Below are 22,852 nucleotides of genomic sequence, written 5' to 3' on the forward strand. Positions count from 1 at the left end.
ACAGCACAGGGAACGACACAGAACAGGGTACAGCACAGGCCACAGCACAGGCCACAGCACAGGGCACAGCACAGGGCACAGCACAGGGAACGACACAGAACAGGGCACAGAACAGGGTACAGCACAGGCCACAGCACAGGGCACAGCACAGGGCATGCCTTCTTATCGGTTGGCATACAGGATGTGGATAAGTGTTGATAGCAGGAGCGAATGTTCTAAAACAGAGTGAGGACTGAACAGATGTGGTGGTAGAGAATGGACATTATGGGCGCGGGTTTGCTCGCAGACACATTGGAGGATATTTTGACGGTAAAAAATACATTTTTTGAAAAGCCCAGTTTTTAAAGTAGCTGCTATTGCTTTTGGCTTTTTAGCACTGCATCTATCTGGGATTGCATTGAATGATTCACAATGCAACGTTTTCATCACAATGGCGAATGCCACCGCCCAAGACTCTATTCAACTATCCAATTTAGTTCAACCGTAGATAGGGGACACCCATGCATCAGATGGGTCAACAGTCTGACGTTGAAGGCAGACAGCCGTTCTGTGACGTGCTGAGGAAGTTTTGAGCTGGACTGAAAATCGCCGGGCAAATATTTGATATTATAAAACATGTGGTAGAAATATTTACTGAACGTATTCAGTATCAGTGTCAGTCTGTGCCAAGAAAGCTAATCTGAGAACAGTTATGCTGTGATGTCTACGACTATATAAACACTCCGTTTCATGACTGATAGGTTCATTGAGCTATTCTAGGTCAGGATATAATGTACATGCTACAGCAATATTTTGTTCTGGCCAACCAGTAACGTGGTGGATTCTACTAATAAATAAATCGTAGTCTTTATTCAAGACTTTCATTAGGAGAATCGGATGTGTCAGTGCTTGGATGGAACAAAAGCTTGCACCTACATCCAGAACGCACCTACACCCAGAACGCGCATACAGTATACGAACAGTATATGTTTTAGCTAACTTCGAGGAAGTAAAAGAGAGAGAGCCTCTTCCATATAAGGGGGATAAGAGGAAAACATAGAAGGGTTTGGCAGGGTTAGGGAATGTAATCGCTCAAGGAGAGCGGACACAGATGCTACATTGTTGTTGTTTTGCCTGCCTGCCTGCCTATCAATCTATCCGCCCTTTAGTATGGCTCTGGCCCTGGCCTTGTCTGGCTGTTCTGGTATGTCGTCCAACACACTCCAGATAACTATGGCTCTACAGAGAGCAATGTCAGTTCCAGTTTGTTTGTACTGTCTGTGTGTACGTGTGTGTGTGTGTGTGCACATACGTGCATGCAGTGTGTGTACAGTACATCAGATCTGACCCTGTGTGTGATTATTTGGAGAGTGTGTGTGTCAACTGCTATAGAACTCTCCAAAATGTCTTCTTTTAATATAGTAGGATTTACTGTATGTAGTGAGGATATACCTACAGCTAGGTACAGTTACGCTAAAATAGACACATGTATGGTCTGTTTATGGTGTTGCTATGACAACGGGAGGGAGATTACACAGACACACACACACACACACACACACACACACACACACACACACACACACACACACACACACACACACACACACACACTAGATGTGCTGAAAGGCACATTAGGAAGGGGTTGTCAATCAACAGGCTCCAATTCGTGAGTCACCAGATAGCTTGGACCACACAGTTGGCTTGGGATTGGCTTACACACACACATACTCGCACACACAGAACCCAGCTCCATTCACAAGGACCTACTGACTTTTCTTAGTATATACAACAAAGTGAGAGCACTGAAAGCCTTTGGATTACTTTGACAATCTTAAAGTGTCAGTCCAGACAGGTCTGGTTCAGTTTCCCCTCGAAGTGACTCAGGGTCTTAAAATCCTGTCACACACCACACACGCACGCACACCACACACACCTCCCTGCCTCCCTTCTGGCAGGCGCTATGACTACCACTAGCGTGAATTCCTCGACTTCCCCTCATGTCTTACTTTCTCCATCTCTTCCTCTGTCACTTTTGTGTGGCTCCTCTCAATATTATAATTATTACAGACATCCCACTGGCGCTTCACCGGCACTCTCACCCTACCGCCATCGATCGAGAGGGGGGGGGGGGGGGGGGTGCAGATAGACATAGAAGATGAAAAGGAAAGAGGGATGACAGAAAGACAGAAAGGGAGAGAGAAAAGGAGAGAAAGCAAGTGAGAGGGAGAGGGACTTTTGTGCATGTGTATAATCAGTGTGTGTGTTCATGTGTGTGTTTCTGTGGTACTAAGGCAAAGCTGTGCTGCTGTGAGAGGGGTTATTGTGGCGCAGTGGTCCAAGGCACTGCATCTCAGTGCAAGAGGTTTCACTACAGTCCCTGGTTCGATTCCAGGCTGTATTACATCCAGCCGTGACTGGGAGTCTGTTACATTCCCCAGTTTCTGTGTTGGGTTTGTATGTGTTCATGTGTGTATTTCAGGAAATGGCTTCCTGAAGTCCTAAGCAGCCGATTGGTCGGCCACATTGATGATTGGAGCTCTGACCCCGCCCTCTCGTCAAGAGATACAGCTGTTTTCAATTACCGACTCCTTCTGCAGCTTTAAAAGCCAGTGTTCCTTTGTTAGGTGGAGAGAGCTTCTGGGTATGTCATGTATTGGTTGTGGCTCAGAGAGAGCGTCTTGGTATGTCCCGGTTTAGCTGGGGTCGGCTGTCATTGTAAATAAGTATTTGTTCCTAACTGACTTGCCTAGTTAAAGGTCAAATAAAAAAACATGGCAGCCTATTCTGGGAAAGTTTCACACACACAGCACACGGATGCCTAGTCATAGACTTCAGAGGGGGTTTACAAGGGGAGCCTTGAAGTTTGGGCACTTCTCTGCTCTCTGTGGAGAGTGGAAAGACAAGAAGGGACCTCACACATACACACTGCACGTACACTCCTGGCTCTAGTTATGAGGAGCACTTATGTTTGCCTGCATTTGTCTACTTTGTCTGACATACACAAGGTGTAGCACTGCCAAGTGGTGGGTTTGTGCGTGTGTGGGGGACATTGAACTAACTACTAGTTCTTCCTGGGGGGGAAAAAAAGAGTTTAAAGGGAAAAGTACATCCTGACAGACACATCCTAGACAACTCTGTGTGGGTGTGTCCCCTGTACTAGGACAAGAGAAATGATATCCTTCCTCTGGAATCATGGATGGACCTGCGGTCTAAGCCAATTTCCCATATCTATGTGTGCACTATTATTTACAACGAGGTGATTACGTTGATGCTAAATAGTGCCACAATGTGCTACGGAATGAGCAAGCCCACTCACATAAGCAAACCTTTGTACTCTGTGAGCTAAATTATATATACATACGTATGTGGACACCCCTTCAAATGAGTGGATTTGGCTATTTCAGCCACACCGGTTGCTGACAGGTGTATAAAATCAAACAAACAGCCTTGAAATCTCCATAGACAAACATTGGCAGTAGAATGGCCCGTACCGAAAAGCTCAGTGACTTTCAATGTGGCACCGTCATAGGATGCCACCTTTTCAACAAGTCAGTTCATCAAATTTCTGTCCTGCTAAAGCTGCCCCGGTAAACTGTAAGTGCTGTTGTTGTGAAGTGGAAACGTCTAGGAGCAACAACAGATCAGCTGCTAAGTGGTAGGCCACACAAGCTCACAAAATGGGACCGCCGAGTGCTGTCCTTGGTTGCAACAATCACTACCGAGTTCCAAACTGCCTATGGAAGCAACATTAGCACGGTTTGTCGGGAGTTTCATGAAATGGGTTTTCATGGCCAAGCAGCCCAGTAGAGGCTGCTGAGGGGAGGACGGCTCGTAAAAAGGCTGGAATGAAGTGAATGGCATCAAACACATGGAAACCAGGACATTTTCAAGGCATTGTTAAATAAATGTTAACTGATATTTTAATGGACAAAAAAAATAAGCTTTTCTTTCAAAAACGAGAACATTTCTAAGTGACCTCAAACTTTTGACCAGTAGTGTATATTTGTTTTGCCCCACCAAGATTTACATCCTAAAAATCACCACTGGAGTGATATAAAAGTGCACTATACCTGACAATTAAGAGTTGTTTAGGTTCATTTCTTATCCTTTGTGGGCTCTGCCTCAAGCAGCATAAGGGCGCATTTGTCGATGTAGAGTAGCTGGTAATGTTTACATTGCAAGCTAACGATAGAAGCTTTGCACAGTGGTGTGTAGACCTAATGTACTTTTTTTCTTTAACTAATGCAGGCCTGCCTAGCGAATTTAGCTAACATCCCCTTTAAAACATTGATTTGAAGTGTTTAATCCTGATTGCTGCTGACAGACATGATTTGTCTACATTGATTGATAGAACACTTCAAATTTGCTAGCTAGCTAATAATAGATCACCTCAATATGGTAAGCTAACTTTCAGGGGATAAACTAGATGGCTATATCCAAATATATGGCCATCTATAGTGGTGATGACAGTAGTGGTGACTGACAAACCTTACGAGGACTTGCCGATGTCAAGCTCTTTCCAAAAGGCTAATCTCTGATGAAGCAAGCTAAATTACAAGTTGTTTTCCTAGCTACATGCCAAATTTTTTTATTTTTTTATTTCACCTTTATTTAACCAGGTAGGCAAATTGAGAACACGTTCTCATTTACAATTGCGACCTGGCCAAGATAAAGCAAAGCAGTTCGACACATACAACAACACATAGTTACACATGGAGTAAAACAAACATACAGTCAATAATACAGTGAAAAATAAGTCTATATACAATATGAGCAAGTGAGGTGAGATAAGGGAGGTGAAGGCAAACAAAATATATATATAAATAAATAAAAATATAAAAAGGCCATGGTGGCGAAGTAAATACAATATAGCAAGTAAAAAATAAATTAAAAAAAAGTAGAGTAGAGATAGTAGAGATAGAAAAAGTAGAGATAGAAATAATGGGGTGCAAAGGAGCAAAATAAATAAATAAATACAGTAGGTAAAAAGGTAGTTGTTTAGGCTAAATTATAGATGGGCTATGTACAGGTGCAGTAATCTATGAGCTGCTCTGACAGCTGGTGCTTAAAGCTAGTGAGGGAGATAAGTGTTTCCAGTTTCAGAGATTTTTGTAGTTCGTTCCAGTCATTGGGAGCAGAGAACTGGAAGGAGAGGCGGCCAAAGGAAGAATTGATTTTGGGGGTGACCAGAGAGATATACCTGCTGGAGCGCGTGCTACAGGTAGGTGTTGCTATGGTGACCAGCGAGCTGAGATAAGGGGGGACTTTACCTAGCAGGGTCTTGTAGATGACCTGGAGCCAGTGGGTTTGGCGACGAGTATGAAGCGAGGGCCAGCCAACGAGAGTGTACAGGTCGCAGTGGTGGGTAGTATATGGGGCTTTGGTGACAAAACGGATGGCACTGTGATAGACTGCATCCAATTTATTGAGTAGGGTTTTGGAGGCTATTTTGTAAATTACATCACCGAAGTCGAGGATTGGTAGGATGGTCAGTTTTACAAGGGTATGTTTGGCAGCATGAGTGAAGGATGCTTTGTTGCGGAATAGGAAGCCAATTCTAGATTTAACTTTGGATTGGAGATGTTTGATGTGAGTCTGGAAGGAGAGTTTACAGTCTAACCAGACACCTAGGTATTTGTAGTTGTCCACATATTCTAAGTCAGAGCCGTCCAGAGTAGTGATGTTGGACAGGCGGGCAGGTGCAGGCAGCGATCGGTTGAAGAGCATGCATTTAGTTTTACTTGTATTTAAGAGCAAATGGAGGCCACGGAAGGAGAGTTGTATGGCATTGAAGCTCGCCTGGAGGGTTGTTAACACAGTGTCAAAAGAAGGGCCAGAAGTATACAGAATAGTGTCGTCTGCGTAGAGATGGATCAGAGAATCACCAGCAGCAAGAGCGACATCATTGATGTATACAGAGAAGAGAGTCGGTCCAAGAATTGAACCCTGTGGCACCCCCATAGAGACTGCCAGAGGCCCGGACAACAGACCCTCCGATTTGACACACTGAACTCGATCAGAGAAGTAGTTGGTGAACCAGGCGAGGCAATCATTAGAGAAACCAAGGCTGTCGAGTCTGCCGATGAGGATGTGGTGATTGACAGAGTCAAAAGCCTTGGCCAGGTCAATGAATACGGCTGCACAGTATTGTTTCCTATCGATGGCGGTTAAGATATCGTTTATGACCTTGAGCGTGGCTGAGGTGCACCCATGACCAGCTCTGAAACCAGATTGCATAGCGGAGAAGGTATGGTGGGATTCGAAATGGTCGGTAATCTGTTTGTTGACTTGGCTTTCGAAGACCTTAGAAAGGCAGGGTAGGATAGATATAGGTCTGTAGCTGTTAGGGTCAAGAGTGTCCCCCCCTTTGAAGAGGGGGATAACCGCAGCTGCTTTCCAATCTTTGGGAATCTCAGACGACACGAAAGAGAGGTTGAAAAGGCTGGTAATAGGGGTGGCAACAATTTCAGCAGATAGTTTTAGAAAGAAAGGGTCCAGATTATCTAGCCCGGCTGATTTGTAAGGGTCCAGATTTTGCAGCTCTTTCAGAACATCAGCTGACTGTATTTGGGAGAAAGAGAAATGGGGAAGGCTTGGGCGAGTAGCAGAGGGGAGGGCAGTGCTGTTGACCGGGGTAGGGGTAGCCAGGTGGAAAGCATGGCCAGCCGTAGAAAAATGCTTATTGAAATTCTCAATTATAGTGGATTTGTCTGGGAGGAGGTGGAAGCTGGGAGGAGGTGTTCTTATTCTCCATGGACTTTACAGTGTCCCAGAACTTTTTTGAATTTGTGTTGCAGGAAGCAAATTTCTGCTTGAAAAAGCTAGCCTTGGCTTTTCTAACTGCCTGTGTATATTGGTTTCTAGCTTCCCTGAAAAGTTGCATATCACGGGGGCTGTTCGATGCTAATGCAGAACGCCATAGGATGTTTTTCTGTTGGTTAAGGGCAGTCGGGTCAGGAGAGAACCAAGGGCTATATCTGTTCCTGGTTCTAAATTTCTTGAATGGGGCATGCTTATTCAAGATGGTGAGGAAGGCATTTAAAAAAAATATCCAGGCATCCTCTACTGACGGGATGAGATCAATATCCTTCCAGGATACCTCAGCCAGGTCGATTAGAAAGGCCTGCTCGCTGAAGTGTTTCAGGGAGCGTTTGACAGTGATAAGTGGAGGTCGTTTGACCGCTGACCCATTACGGATGAGGCAGTGATCGCTGAGATCTTGGTTGAAAACAGCAGAGGTGTATTTGGAGGGCAAGTTGGTTAGGATGATATCTATGAGGGTACCCGTGTTTACGGAATTGGGGTGGTACCTGGTAAGTTCATTGATAATTTGTGTGAGATTGAGGGCATCAAGCTTAGATTGTAGGATGGCTGGGGTGTTAAGCATGTTCCAATTTAGGTCGCCTAGCAGCACGAGCTCTGAAGATAGATGGGGGGCAATCAGTTCACATATGGTGTCCAGAGCACAGCTGGGGGCAGAGGGTGGTCTATAGCAGGCGGCATCGGTGAGAGACTTGTTTTTAGAGAGGTGGATTTTTAAAAGTAGAAGTTCAAATTGTTTGGGAACAGACCTGGATAGTAAAACAGAACTCTGCAGGCAATCTTTGCAGTAGATTGCAACACCGCCCCCTTTGGCCGTTCTATCTTGTCTGAAAATCTTGTAGTTGGGGATGAAAATTTCAGAATTTTTGGTGGTCTTTCTAAGCCAGGATTCAGACACGGCTAAAACATCCGGGTTGGCAGAGTGTGCTAAAGCAGTGAACAAAACAAACTTAGGGAGGAGGCTTCTAATGTTAACATGCATGAAACCAAGGCTATTACGGTTACAGAAGTCATCAAAAGAGAGCGCCTGGGGAATAGGAGTGGAGCTAGGTACTGCAGGGCCTGGATTCACCTCTACATCACCAGAGGAACAGAGGAGGAGTAGGATAAGGGTACGGCTAAAAGCTATGAGAATTGGTCGTCTAGAACGTCTAGAACAGAGAGTAAAAGGACGTTTCTGGGGGCGATAAAATAGCTTCAAGGAATAATGTACAGACAAAGGTATGGTAGGATGTGAATACAGTGGAGGTAAACCTAGGTATTGAGTGATGATGAGAGAGATATTGTCTCTAGAAACATCATTGAAACCAGGTGATGTCATCGCATATGTGGGTGGTGGAACTGAAAGGTTGGATATGGTATAGTGAGCAGGGCTAGAGGCCCTACAGTGAAATAAGCCAATAAACACTAACCAGAACAGCAATGGACAAGGCATATTTACATTAAGGAGAGGCATGCTTAATCGAGTGATCAATAAGGGTCCAGTGAGTAGAGGTTGGTTGGGGTCACAGCGATCCAGACAGCTGGCCGGGTAGATGGCTATCGGTAGCAAGATAGCATAGGATGGAGGTCTATTTTTAGACACCTCGTGCGTTTCCGTCGGTAGATTAGTGGGGTTCCGTGTGGTAGAGGGGATCAATCCAATTGGCAAAATAGATATAGTGACCCAAGAAAAAAAATTTGTCCGATATACTTATTCAGATAGCAGCCGATAAGACAGCTAACGATTAGCGGGCCCCAGATGAGCGTTCAGGTAACGTCGCGACGGAGGTGCCAGTTGGATAACTCCCTCAAGTAATGGATAGGGTACCCTCAAGTATCTGAAATTACATGATCAATTGATGTTTCATGATCATGAAAAGCTGTCACTCCTGCTCACTCCCTCTGGCACTCGACATTGACGGTATATTAACCACCGGCCCTGGCAACTATATTACGCACACCTGTTCCATCATTACGCACACATGGTCATAATTTTCTCCTTGATTACTTCCCCTTTATTTAGCCCTCAGTTGACATCAGTCATTAGGATGTATTGGTTTCTTGCACGTTCAGTATGTGGCTGTATCGGTTCTTTATTAAACTCACCTTCTCTACCTGACGCCCAGCATATATGTTACAAAAGCATGCAGTTACTTGCTGTGTAAACTCTTATGATAGAATGTGGAATAATCGGACATTTGTTTTTTCTGACTATGGGGTCTTTTATTGATAACGACCTTTAGAATACTAGAATGGACATGAACCTTCTTATGATGGGATGAAGGTCAGGCAGTTGGTCAACCATGGTTTGCCAGTGCTGTGATAAGGTATTGTGTAAAATAATGAATTTGAAGATATTATCTGCGCTCTATGTTTGTTAGCTAGCTAGTTATCCGGTTTTAGAGGAGTGACACACATAGATCACAGACCTGAAGCCATGGTATAGGGATTAGAATGGGGGTCATATACAACTGGGTGAAATCAGCCCATGTTGAAATAAAGCAAACTTTGTTCAACTGCCAATACAAACCACGACTGTATGTGTTGTCGAGTTTTAGACTGTGATACAATCCACAGAAAGTAAATAAGGAAATGCTGTCGGAGTATTACTGTATTAAGAATGGTATAAGGAATTGCTTAGTTGTCACAAAGTTCCTGTAAGGAAGTGTTTCTATAAGGATTTGCCTTGTTGCAGTTCCTGTAATTCAGGGGTGGGTAACTCCAGTCCTCGAGGGCCTGATTGGTGTCACACTTTTTCTCCATCCCTAACAAACACATCTGATTAATCAAATTGCATTCTAAATTGAAGATCATGATTAGGTGATTATTGGAGTCAGGTGTGTTAGCTGGGGCTGGGGCAAAATTGTGACACCAATCAGGCCCTGGAGGACTGGAATTGCCCACCCCTGCTGTAAGTCTAGAAGGCCAGACTGCTGTGTTTTGACCACCAAGCACACTCCCTCCCTCCCTCTTTTCTCCTACCCTTCTCTTCCCCTCCCTACTAATTTCTTCTCTCCCTCTGTATGACACATTTTAAAATAGTCTCTCTCTACCTCTCTCTCTCTTTCTCTACCTCCCTCTCTTCCAAGTCTTCTATTCACTCCAAGCTTGACCTGGTTCCTTTCCCTCATTGTAATTTGGAAGCATAACCACAATGGGACTCGTGCACGTAACATGAACACAAACAGAACACACACGTATGCACACACAACACACACACACACACACAAAGACTGAGTGAAATCCTCATTAGTCTAAAAGTGTATGTGTGTGTGTGTGCAAATGTTTGTGTGTTTCTCAAGAGTGTGTATCAGCTCAAGTACCAGTTTTCTACACACAGGCACTGTGGCACAAATTCACACACACACACACACACCACGCACACACTCAGACCCCCCCCCCCACACACACACACACCGAGAGCATTCAACACTCTGTTCGTTTATCCGACTCTTGATAAGACTACATTGGGAAACAGTCTGTCAAACAGCATGCACTGGAAAGAAAACCCCCATAAACTTCCCAAAGTATACATAAAACATTGAGCAACAAATGTGACTGCACTGGTGGCCTAATAGGCCATGTGAATACTATTTGGTATTTATTAGGATCCCCATAAGCCACTGTAAAAGGATCAGCTAAATCTTCCTGGGGACCATATGAAAAATGACATAATACATACAGTACCAGTCAAAAGTCTGGACACACCTACTCATTCAAGGGTTATTCTACAATGTAGAAAATAGTAAAATAAAGAAAACCCCTTTAATGAGTAGGTGTGTTCAAACTTTTGACTGGTACTGTACGTGTTAACGACCATACTAGATTGCGTAAAGCATGGGTTGGACAGGTTTTTCATTCTAATTTTAACGGCAAAGCGGAACATCAATAGTGATTCACAAACTAGTATGGTTTTCACCCTGACAGATCATTTCAGATCCTGGAGGACGTTATACAATAGTTAGTGGCAACTATACAATAGTTAGTGGCAACTAGTCACTGGTGCTTCCTGCTATAATTTTTGCTTGTAAGCAGGAATCAGGAGGACAGCACTATGGTCAGATTTTCACAATGGAGGGCGAGGGAGAGCTTTATATGCGTTTCTGTGTGTGGAGTAAAGGTGGTCTGGAGTTTACCCCCCCCCCCCTCTGGTTGCACATTTAACATGCTGATAGAAATTTGGTTACTAAAACAGATTTAATCATCTCAACCAAATCTTTTCTGTAGTTGCGGATCAGACCTGCACAATAGTCAGGAGGAATTTTGGACCATTCCTCTTTACAAAACTGTTTCAATTCAGAAATATTCTTGGGATGTCTGGTGTGAACTGCTCTCTTGAGGTCATGCCACAACATCTCAATCGGGTTGAGGTTGGGATTCTGACTGGGCCACTCCAGAAGGCGTATTTTTTTCTGTTGAAGACATTCGGGTTGTTTATTTACTTCTGTGTTTTGGGTTGTTGTCCTGTTGCATCACCCAACTTCTGTTGAGCTTCAATTGGCAGACAGATAGCCTAACATTCTCCTGCAAAATATCTTGATAAACTTGAGAATTAATTTTTCCATCGATGATAGCAAGCTGTCCAGGCCCTGAGGCAGCAAAGCAGCTCCAAACCATGATGCTTTACAGTTGGGATGAGGTTTAGATGTTGGTGTGCTGTGCCTTTTTTTCTCCACACATATTGGTGTGTGTTCCTTCCAAACAACTCAACTTTAGTTTAATCTGTCCACAGAATATTTTGCCAGAAGCGCTGTGGAACAACCAGATGCTCTTTTGCGAACTTCAGATGTGCAACAATGTTTTTTTTTAACAGCAGTGGCTTCTTCTCTGGTGTCCTCCCATGAACACCGTTCTTGTTCAGTGTTTTACGTATCATAGACTCGTCAACAGAGATGTCAAATCAAATCAAATCAAATGTTATTAGTCACATACACATGGTTAGCAGATGTTAATGCGAGTGTAGCGAAATGCTTGTGCTTCTAGTTCCGACAATGCAGTAATAACCAACAAGTAATCTAACCTAACAATTCCACAACTACTACCTTATACACACATACAAGTGTAAAGGGATAAAGAATATGTACATAAAGATATATGAATGAGTGGTGGTACAGAACGGCATGGCAAGATGCAGTAGATGGTATAGAGTACGGTATATACATATGAGATGAGTACTGTAGGGTATGTAAACATAAAGTGGCATAGTTTAAAGTGGCTAGTGGTACATGTATTACATAAAGATGGCAAGATGCAGTAGATGATATAGAGTACGGTATATACATATGAGATGAGTACTGTAGGGTATGTAAACATAAAGTGGCATAGTTTAAAGTGGCTAGTGGTACATGTATTACATAAAGATGGCAAGATGCAGTAGATGATATAGAGTACAGTATATACATATGAGATGGGTAATGTAGGGTATGTAAACATTATATTAAGTGGCATTGTTTAAAGTGGCTAGTGGTACATTTTTACATAATTTCCATCAATTCCCATTTTTAAAGTGGCTGGAGTTGAGTCAGTATGTTGGCAGCGGCCGCTAAATGTTAGTGGTGGCTGTTTAACAGTCTGATGGCCTTGAGATAGAAGCTGTTTTTCAGTCTCTCGGTCCCTGCTTTGATGCACCTGTACTGACCTCGCCTTCTGGATGATAGCGGGGTGAACAGGCAGTGGCTTGGGTGGTTGTTGTCCTTGATGATCTTTATGGCCTTCCTGTGACATCGGGTGGTGTAGGTGTCCTGGAGGGCAGGTAGTTTGCCCCCGGTGGTGCGTTCTGCAGACCTCACTACCCTCTGGAGAGCCTTACGGTTGTGGGCGGAGCAGTTGCCGTACCAGGCGGTGATACAGCCCGACAGGATGCTCTCGATTGTGCATCTGTAGAAGTTTGTGAGTGCTTTTGGTGACAAGCCGAATTTCTTCAGCCTCCTGAGGTTGAAGAGGCGCTGCTGCGCCTTCTTCACAACGCTGTCTGTGTGGGTGGACCAATTCAGTTTGTCCGTGATGTGTACACCGAGGAACTTAAAACTTTCCACCTTCTCCACTACTGACCCGTCGATGTGGATAGGGGGGTGCTCCCTCTGCTGTTTCCTGAAGTCCACAATCATCTCCTTTGTTTTGTTGACGTTGAGTGTGAGGTTATTTTCCTGACACCACACTCCGAGGGCCCTCACCTCCTCCCTGTAGGCCGTCTCGTCGTTGTTGGTAATCAAGCCTACCACTGTAGTGTCGTCCGCAAACTTGATGATTGAGTTGGAGGCGTGCATGGCCACGCAGTCGTGGGTGAACAGGGAGTACAGGAGAGGGCTCAGAACGCACCCTTGTGGGGCCCCAGTGTTGAGGATCAGCGGGGTGGAGATGTTGTTACCTACCCTCACCACCTGGGGGCGGCCCGTCAGGAAGTCCAGGACCCAGTTGCACAGGGCGGGGTCGAGACCCAGGGTCTCAAGCTTGATGACGATGACGAGATGTTAGCATGTTCCAGAGATTTCTGTAAGTCTTTAGCTGACACTCTAGGATTCTTCTTAACCTCATTGAGCATTCTGCGCTGTGCACTTGCAGTCATCTTTGCAGGATGGCCACTCCTAGGGAGAGTAGTAACAGTGCTGAACTTTCTCCATTTATAGACAATTTGTCTTACCGTGGACTGATGAACATCAAGGCTTTTAGAGATACTTTTGTAACCCTTTCCAGCTTTATGCAAGTCAACAATTCTTAATCTTGGGTCTTCTGAGATCTCTTTTTTTCAAGGCATGGTTCACATCAGGCAATGCTTATTGTGAATAGCGAACTCAAATTTTGTGAGTGCTTTTAATAGGGCAGGGCAGCTATAACCAACATCTCCAATCTCGTCTCAAAGATTGTACTCCAGGTTAGCTGACTCCTGACTCAAATGAGCTTTTGGAGAAGTCATTAGCCTAGGGGTTCACATACTTTTTCCAACCTACACTGTGAATGTTTAAATTATGTATTCAATATAGACAAGAAAAATACAATAATTGATGTGATTGATGTGACTACAATAACAGACTGTGTTTGTCTGTTGTTGTGACTTAGATGATGATCAGATCAAATTGTATGACCAATTTATGAAGAAATCCAGATAATTACAAAGGGTACACATACTTTTTCTTGTCACTCTAGGTAGCACACATGAGGACATTTTTATCTGTTGAGATAATTTCCTTATTAATTTCTAGCCCGATGTAAAATGTTCCTGTTTTGACTCATTTAAAGAGTGGGCTAGGTCTGCTCTATACCAAATTAGCATACCCCCTGTCTCTTCCCTGTTTCCCACCTGGTAGTTTGGTGGATGGGACTACCAGCTCCTTGTAACCTAGAGGGCAACCAGTGGGTCCGTCTCCTCTATACCATCTCTTGTACATTTACATTTAAGTCATTTAGCAGACGCTCTTATCCAGAGCGACTTACAAATTGGTGCATTCACCTTATGATATCCAGTGGAACAACCACTTTACAATAGTGCATCTAACTCTTTTAAGGGGGGGGGGGGGGTTAGAAGGATTACTTTATCCTATCCTAGGTATTCCTTAAAGAGGTGGGGTTTCAGGTGTCTCCGGAAGGTGGTGATTGACTCCGCTGACCTGGCGTCGTGAGGGAGTTTGTTCCACCATTGGGGTGCCAGAGCAGCGAACAGTTTTGACTGGGCTGAGCGGGAACTGTACTTCCTCAGAGGTAGGGAGGCGAGCAGGCCAGAGGTGGATGAACGCAGTGCCCTTGTTTGGGTGTAGGGCCTGATCAGAGCCTGAAGGTACGGAGGTGCCGTTCCCCTCACAGCTCCGTAGGCAAGCACCATGGTCTTGTAGCGGATGCGAGCTTCAACTGGAAGCCAGTGGAGAGAGCGGAGGAGCGGGGTGACGTGAGAGAACTTGGGAAAGTTGAACACCAGACGGGCTGCGGCGTTCTGGATGAGTTGTAGGGGTTTAATGGCACAGGCAGGGAGCCCAGCCAACAGCGAGTTGCAGTAATCCAGACGGGAGATGACAAGTGCCTGGATTAGGACCTGCGCCGCTTCCTGCGTGAGGCAGGGTCGTACTCTGCGAATGTTGTAGAGCATGAACCTACAGGAACGGGTCACCGCCTTGATGTTAGTTGAGAACGACAGGGTGTTGTCCAGGATCACGCCAAGGTTCTTAGCACTCTGGGAGGAGGACACAATGGAGTTGTCAACCGTGATGGCGAGATCATGGAACGGGCAGTCCTTCCCCGGGAGGAAGAGCAGCTCCGTCTTGCCGAGGTTCAGCTTGAGGTGGTGATCCGTCATCCACACTGATATGTCTGCCAGACATGCAGAGATGCGATTCACCACCTGGTTATCAGAGGGGGGAAAGGAGAAGATTAATTGTGTGTCGTCTGCATAGCAATGATAGGAGAGACCATGTGAGGATATGACAGAGCCAAGTGACTTGGTGTATAGCGAGAATAGGAGAGGGCCTAGAACAGAGCCCTGGGGGACACCAGTGGTGAGAGCACGTGGTGCGGAGACAGATTCTCGCCACGCCACCTGGTAGGAGCGACCTGTCAGGTAGGACGCAATCCAAGCGTGGGCCGCGCCGGAGATGCCCAGCTCGGAGAGGGTGGAGAGGAGGATGACAATGTCTGTATTTCCAATTTCTTTGATTAAGTCTAGGTTCCTGCTCATTAGGCCAAAGGCAGATGACCTCAGACCTTGTATATTCCAGGATGAGGTAGTAAAAGCTTTGTGTTCCATAGTGTCTAGTGTTGTTTTTGTGTGGTTTAGGCTCGGACCATTACAGTAGGTGTGAGCAAAGCATGTTGAGCATCTGATACATACCTCTTAGGTTGCAGGATGGGGCTTGGGCGGGTGTATTAGCAGGGGTTAGGCCTGTTGCTCTGCTCACAACCTGGGCATATTGAGGTCTTTGCTGCAGGGGGGGGTGCATGGGGGGGAGAAAGGGCATAGGTATGATCTGGGGAGGCCTATATAGAGTGTTTGGGGGGGGGTCTCAGCTGGTTGGGTGGGAATGTGGCTAGTGATGCTGTGGTCTAGGTGTAGGTCCTCTTGGTGTGGGTTCTCTCGATGCAAGTCCTTTGAAGAGGGGGTCTCGTGTGAGGTGCTGGGGCTGTGGTTGAGGGTGATGTCCTTCAGGGTTTTGGCAAAAGTTGGGATTGCTGCCTTGTAGAGGTGGACCTGGTCGTAAAGATTGTTCAAGTCCAGGGTGGGCCTCTCTTCCTTCTGGACTTTCTGCTCTGGGCTCAACAGCTTCAGCTGCTCCTCTAGTGGTGGCAATAACCTCTATTTTAGCAGGCCTACGAAGGGGCCTTTGCCTTTAATAGCATGAACTGGTAAGTGATAAGTTAGGGAAATGACCTTATAGGGAATAGTACCCAGGGGGGAAAGTACGTTTTAGGGAAAGAGTACCTTCTTAGTAAAGGAATTGGGACTGGATAGCCCATACTCCAAGCAGTCTCCGTGAAAATGAAAGACTAGCTAGTGTAGCCTGAACAGTACACTTAAGCTAAGAAGAAAACACTTCAGAGCATAGGCTCTGCAACTCAAGATAAGAGACAACAGATGGCCTTAACAACAAAGAGGCCACAACACAATTTGCTCACAGACTGAGTATAACATCTTTAATATTCTTATCTCGAGGTCTTTACTTCTTATCTTTCACTCTATTCCTTACTTTTGTCCACCATCATTCTCATTATGTTTGTACATATTTTGATGAGTGTCATTAAATGTTGATTGTATAAAATAATTGTGTTGTCTTGTTATTCTGGTAAAGAGCTCCAATTGATTCTTCAAGAATTCAAACCTTCAGAAAAAACAGTTACTATTGTTCTCATTTTTGTCATATAGACGGGTTGGATGTTTAGCATTAAAACAGATGCATGCGCAAATATAGGGCAAAATAGACAGGGTTGGCTTAGATTGTTGATAACATGTCAACTATATTTCATCTCCAATGTTTATTGAAAACATAAATAAACGTGCACAATAAGTACTTGTCACTAAAATACATTGTTACAGTTGTTGGTTAGCTAGCAAGGCATGGCATCAAGAACAAGATCAAACGAGCTGAAAACAGCCACTTACAATTCACCACATGGCAGTTTCTTGTCATTGTTGTTAGCTATCTGGCCATCCAAAACCATAACAACTGCCCATTTGAAGCCGACAAGTATCTTCACTGATATTTTCAACCTTTCCCTGACCCAGTCTCTAATACCTACATGTTTCAAGTAGACAAGGGCATGACAATGGCTCTTCCCCCTTAAGAGGCTGAAAAGATTTGGCATAGGCCCTCAGATCTTCAAAAAGGTCTACAGCTACACCATTGAGAGCATCTTGACTGGCTGCATCACCGCTTGGTATGGCAACTTCTTGGCATCCGACCACAAGACGCTACAGAGGGTAGTGCGTATGGCCCAGTACATCACTGGTGCCAAGCTCCCTGCCATCCAGGACCTCTATACCAAGTGGTGTCAAAGAAAGGCCCTAAAAATTGTCAAAGACTCCAGCCACCCAAGTCATAGACTGTTCTCTCTGCTAACGGCAAGCAGTACCAATGCACCAAGTCTGGAACCAACAGGACTCTCAACAGCTTCTACCCCCAAGCCATAAGACTGCTAAATAGTTACTCGGGCTATCTGCACTGACCTTTTTTGCTCTAACTTTTTTGACTAATCACATGTGCTGCTGGTACTCTTTATTATTTATCCTGTTGCCTTGTACCCCTGTACATCGACTCGGTACTGGTACATCGTGTATATAGCCAAGTTATCGTTGCTATAATATGTGTCTATAATAAGGAAACTCCTTGCACTATCCATCCAGGTAGGTGTAGCATGTACAGTATTGTGTGCGCAAAGTATCATTAAAGACCTCCTGTTTTGGGCTGAATGTGTAAATGTGTAGTTAATTCATGCACACACAGCAGAGCGAGAGAGACAGCAATGACATGGTGCCAATATCTGCACATCTGTGACATAGTGCACAATTTTTGGGGACCACTTTTGGCTCGTGAGCACTACTTTCAGAACTACTGGCTAAAAAGTATACAACAGTATCAGAGAATCTCTAAAACCAATACATTATTGGTTTTAGAGTAAACTACAGAGGGTAAACATACAGAGAATTTGAAGGAGAAGCCCAGAGAGAGAGAGAGAGTAAAGACAAAGGGAGGGGAAGTTCTTTGGCAAAGGGCTAATGCTGGTGACGTCTACTGTGATATTCTCTAAAGTGGTCTGAACTGCCGTGAGGACGCTAGGCTAATAGCTTTAACGTCCCCCCTCCTGTACTCCCTCGCGGGCAAGTGAGTCAGTCATCGATCCCCGGCAGGCTCCGTGTGCATACTCACTGGTCCCACAACCACCAAGGCAGGCTGCTACTGGCTGACAGAAGTCCCACTGCCCTCTCGGGGCTGTCCCCAGGGACAAGCATAACAGTCTGTGGCCGAGGGGAGAGAGAAGAAGGCCGCCTGGTGCCCCAGCTAAGCAGCTGGATCAGTTTCACAATGGAGTGTTCCATGGAGTGTTATGGGTTGATTTAGCTTTCAAATATACACACACGCGTGCACACACACACACACACATACATCCAAATGAGACACACACATGCACATCCTGGTGTATCCTTTTGAAACGAAAGATCACCAAATCCCATTTCCTTTTGTCCTTCAATACCATATCAAGCCTCCTGTCCTGTAAGCTTTCTACTTCCCCTAACACAATTATAAATTGTTATTATGTGAGAGAACATACTGAGCCCCTGTGTTACGGTAAACAAAGGATCACAAGGTTGAACTTTCTTTTCATTTTCCATCTCACACACTAGCCCTTCATCTCCTTTAGAAATGAATACCCTCTGATTAAATAAATGTGTGCTTTGGTCTGGGTTGGAGCAGGATATTTGGCCTTGTCTGTTCTGGCACCGTGCTGCTGGTTTTAACAGAGTAGCGAGAGTCAGCACATGAAACATCAGGCGGACACTTACGCAAACCAAGATTGTGTGTGTGTGGGGGGGGGGGGAGGACTGACCTGGGCTTCTTCAGTTTGAGTGTTATTATGACAACTCTTGTGTTGCCTTCATTTATGTCCAGCTGTGTGGAGGTGTAGGCTACTTAAAATGATTTGGCGCCCAATACTCCAAATCAACACTTTGGTTATCTAAACGAAAGAGGGTGTTAGGTGCCCATGTGCTTACAGAGCAATGAAAAGTTGGGCTGTCTGAAAATATCCTCTCGATATTTATTTCATGCCATAAGGCAGTATCAGTCTTTTAGAGGTGGGAGTTAGGACTAAAAGGATCGACACTGTCAATCTGTGTCACGAATATCACCGAAGGTGGCTCCCCTTCCTGTTCGGGTGGCGCTCGGCGGTCGTCGTCGCCGGTCTACTAGCTGCCACCGATCCCTTTTTCCTTTTTGTTTGTTTTTGTCTAATTGGTTTCACTTGTTCCTTGTTCGGGTTTTGGGGTGGGTACTATTTAAGTTTGTTTAGCGTGCTTGTGTTTGTGCGGGCTTGTTGTTATTGGACGTAGGAGGTGTATTGTTGATTTTGGGGTTTCGCTGTCCGGTTTATGTAACAGTGGTCTTTGGGTTGTGTTTGCGCCTGTGTTTTGGCTTCACCCATTTTTGTACCTGTTCCTGTTTACTGTGGACATTAAAGCGTTTTTATCCCGTGAAACTGCTACTCTCTGCGCCTGACTCCACACCCATCATTCTCCTGACGTTACAATCTGTTGCTGACCAAAGAAGTGAGTCTGTCTGAAAGACAGTTTATTAACCCCGTGTAAGCACAGAGCAGTAATGCTATCACCAGTAGTGAACTCCCTACGAAGCAACACGGATTGGTCATAGAATATCTAACCGGAGCAAGCTGGGTCTTTGTGTTACACCCTCCATTGTTTGGTTGTAGTGAAGAAGGTCAAGATCTTTCATTGCTGTGGCTATGACTCGGAACGTGTAAGATAATAGGATAATACTGGTGACAACACTGGCCTGCGTCAGTGTTGTTTTGGGTCACACACAGCAAGGGGGAGAGGGGAGGGGCTGCTTTCATGCTCCTCTTACTTGTTAATTCACTGCAGACTGTTTGGTCTGTTTCTCTCAATCTGCCTCCTGTGTGCAGGAATCCGAAAGAATAACACCCTCGCGATTTGCTATGAAAACATGGAGGAGAGACATGAGGACTGGGAAGCAACTGATTTGATTTGACCACATGGGTGAATTCAGAGACCAATCTTTATTTGAATGTTCATATTGCTAGCAAATTGCTCGTCCCTGTTCTGTGAATTCCCCCCCCCCCCGGACTTAACTGTAATCTTTTGCCGTCCGATAATCAGATCGAACGTAACGTAAGGTAAACTCGTTTTTAAAATTATTATCTTCTCTCAGTGGCCGTATATCAATACGTAGCTCTGGCTGCCAGAGCTTTGCGGGGGAGGAAGTTTAAAATAGGGAAGATAAAGAGCTAGGCTTGATGGGGTCCAGGTGTGTAGCTGTAGTACTGTACTGCTCAGGCCCCAGTCTTCCATTAGAGAGGAATGTCACCACAATATGGCCTCTATCCACCGCTTGGCTATTCTATGCCTCTTTCAAGCCTCCTCTCTCTTATCTCTTCTCTTCTACCACAGCTCTCCTTTTCACTGCCCTAGATCAATCCGCCCCCTCCTCACCTCCAAATCATTGTCCCTTCTATTGTCCACCCACTTTTGTTCAGTGTTCTCTCAATCGACAATAACAACAATGGGTGTGAGGACAACAAAAGGAGCTCTGTCTCTATCTGCCTCTGTGCCTTTGCTTTGGTTTAGCATGGCTGAACTCTTGGCTTCTGACCGGAGAGTTCAACAATGAATACACACAAAGACAAGTTACTGAGCCAGAGATGAGCCCACCATTTTGTAACGGAGAAAGATAGGAAGAAGAAAAAAAGAAAAAGTCAGCCTTGGAGAAATGTTAGGTATAAATTAAAGACATCCCTCTCTATTTTCCTTCCTTTATATAACCTAGAACAATATGTAATCCTGTCAACATATATATATATATATTTTTTTATAACTAAGTCAGTTAAGAACAAATTCTTATTTACAATAACAGCCTACAATGATGGGCTATTTAAGGCATAAGTATAAGGTATCAACTACGTTCAGCTGTTTGGGTTCTTATATTGTAGCATGACCTATAGAACATACTAGAACAGGATAACAACAGTGTTATTTAACAAATCTGCAAGAGCTAATTAAAAAGACCAAAACAAGACAGAAGTGACAACAAGCAGACCTGACCATAGAAAATGCTATGTCAATCGAAAGCAGAACCTTGAAAGCCATTCAAAAACGATTTGAATATTTCTGAAGCTAAAGCCTTATCCTAAACTACTTTGAGGTATTCAAAACCTTTTTGAACCGTTCTAACCCAACAGCAGACTAATCTCAACCTGTGTTTGTTTTGAACAGTTAAAGGGGATACTTCGGTATTTTGGCAATGAAGCCCTTTATCTACTTCCCCAGAGTCAGATGAACTCGTTGATACCATTTTAATGTCTCTGGGTGCAGTTTGAAGGAAGTTGCTAAGTAGTGTTAGCACAAATGCTTTGCTGCTACCATAGACTTCCAGTCATTGTGCTAATCCTAGCATTGGCTTGCGAAACTACCTCTAACTTCCTTCATACTGGATGCAGAACATAAAAATGATATCCATTAGTTCATCTGACTCTGGGGAAGTAGATACAGGGTTTCATTGACAAAATTGGACACACTCGTTTCACGCTATTTCTATTCGTCATGACGGGCGTGAGTACAATGGCTGTCCGATGCGCATCCACATTCAACCGAGAACCCTCATTCACAACATCACTATGGTGGGTTTATACTTTATAGTTTACAATTGCATTTTCATAGTAGTACATCATTTTTATTTATTTGAACTAATTACAGCTAGCTACCAAGTGGCTGAACCAGTTTTCCCAAAAGTGAACGATGTGTAATGTCAAGTTTTTGCTTGCTAGCCAACCAACAACGTCAATGCCGCTATTAAGCCAATCTACTAAACTTACCTGAATGAAATATATGAAACTGATCATGACAAGGTTGAATCAAATTTCACTGAGATTGGTTAGTCAACATGCAATAATACCTGTATACTGCCTATCACTGAGATTGGTTAGTCAACATGCAATAATACCTGTATACTGCCTATCACTGAGATGAATGATCTGCGTTTAGATCAAGGGTGTCCAACTCATTACACAGAGGACAGAGTGTCTGCGGGTTTTTGTTTCTTCCTTTAAATGAAGCCCTAGACAACCAGGTGAGGGGAGTTCCTTACTAATTAGTGACCAATCAAGTAAAAGGGAGGCGCGGAAACCCGCAGACACTCGCGTTGGAATGAGTTTGAATGAGTTTGACACGTAGGGTATAGATGAACAATATTAAATGAACTCAGCCTAGCCTACCCTTTCCCTCTGTCTTTTCAGTGACAGTGCTGTGAAGAACAAAAAAAATGCTAACAAATACTTCCGATCAGTATAATCAATGATCATGCCTAAATATATTGATATGCATGAGATGTGTTACAGTAGTAGACCTAGCTGCATAAACCGTATGTGTGAGCATCTCTCTTCCAACCCTATACTTCACAATATGTAGACTTCTTCAACTACCAAAGACGTACTTTTATCCAGCTGAAGCAATCTACGATGTGTATTATACGGTGTCAGTTTCACAGAAAATCTAGCTACATTAAGCTGTATGTGTGTGAGCATCTCTCTCGCGCTCTCTCTCGCTCTCCCAATGTGGTAACTTTTTTCTTTCAAAAAATGAATTTAGTGTCAGCCTTAACTAGCTTCACTTATTTGTTCGAGGGCCTATACATGAGACCAACTTTACCATATTATCCTGGAGGCATACTTACAGTCTAATTACTTTGTGTGAATGATATCTCTGAACTTAACCAATGCAAAATTCGAATACAAAATCATTTCTTTAGCTTCTCTCTATTCTGTGGCTGCATTAAATAGCAAACATAATGTCAGTTCAGTGATGACATCACTTCCTCTTTGTTACTCCCTGATGAAACAG

At 44.3% G+C, this 22,852-nt stretch overlaps 1 protein-coding gene across 6 annotated transcripts in view; it reads right to left on the minus strand.

Moving 5' to 3' along the window:
• LOC139551710 (ral guanine nucleotide dissociation stimulator-like) overlaps positions 1 to 22,852 on the minus strand; it is a 111,221-nt gene that overhangs the window by 30,543 nt on the left and 57,826 nt on the right. The window lies entirely within an intron of this gene.

This window comes from Salvelinus alpinus, chromosome 24, assembly GCF_045679555.1.
Source record: "Salvelinus alpinus chromosome 24, SLU_Salpinus.1, whole genome shotgun sequence".
NCBI lineage: Eukaryota > Metazoa > Chordata > Actinopteri > Salmoniformes > Salmonidae > Salvelinus > Salvelinus alpinus.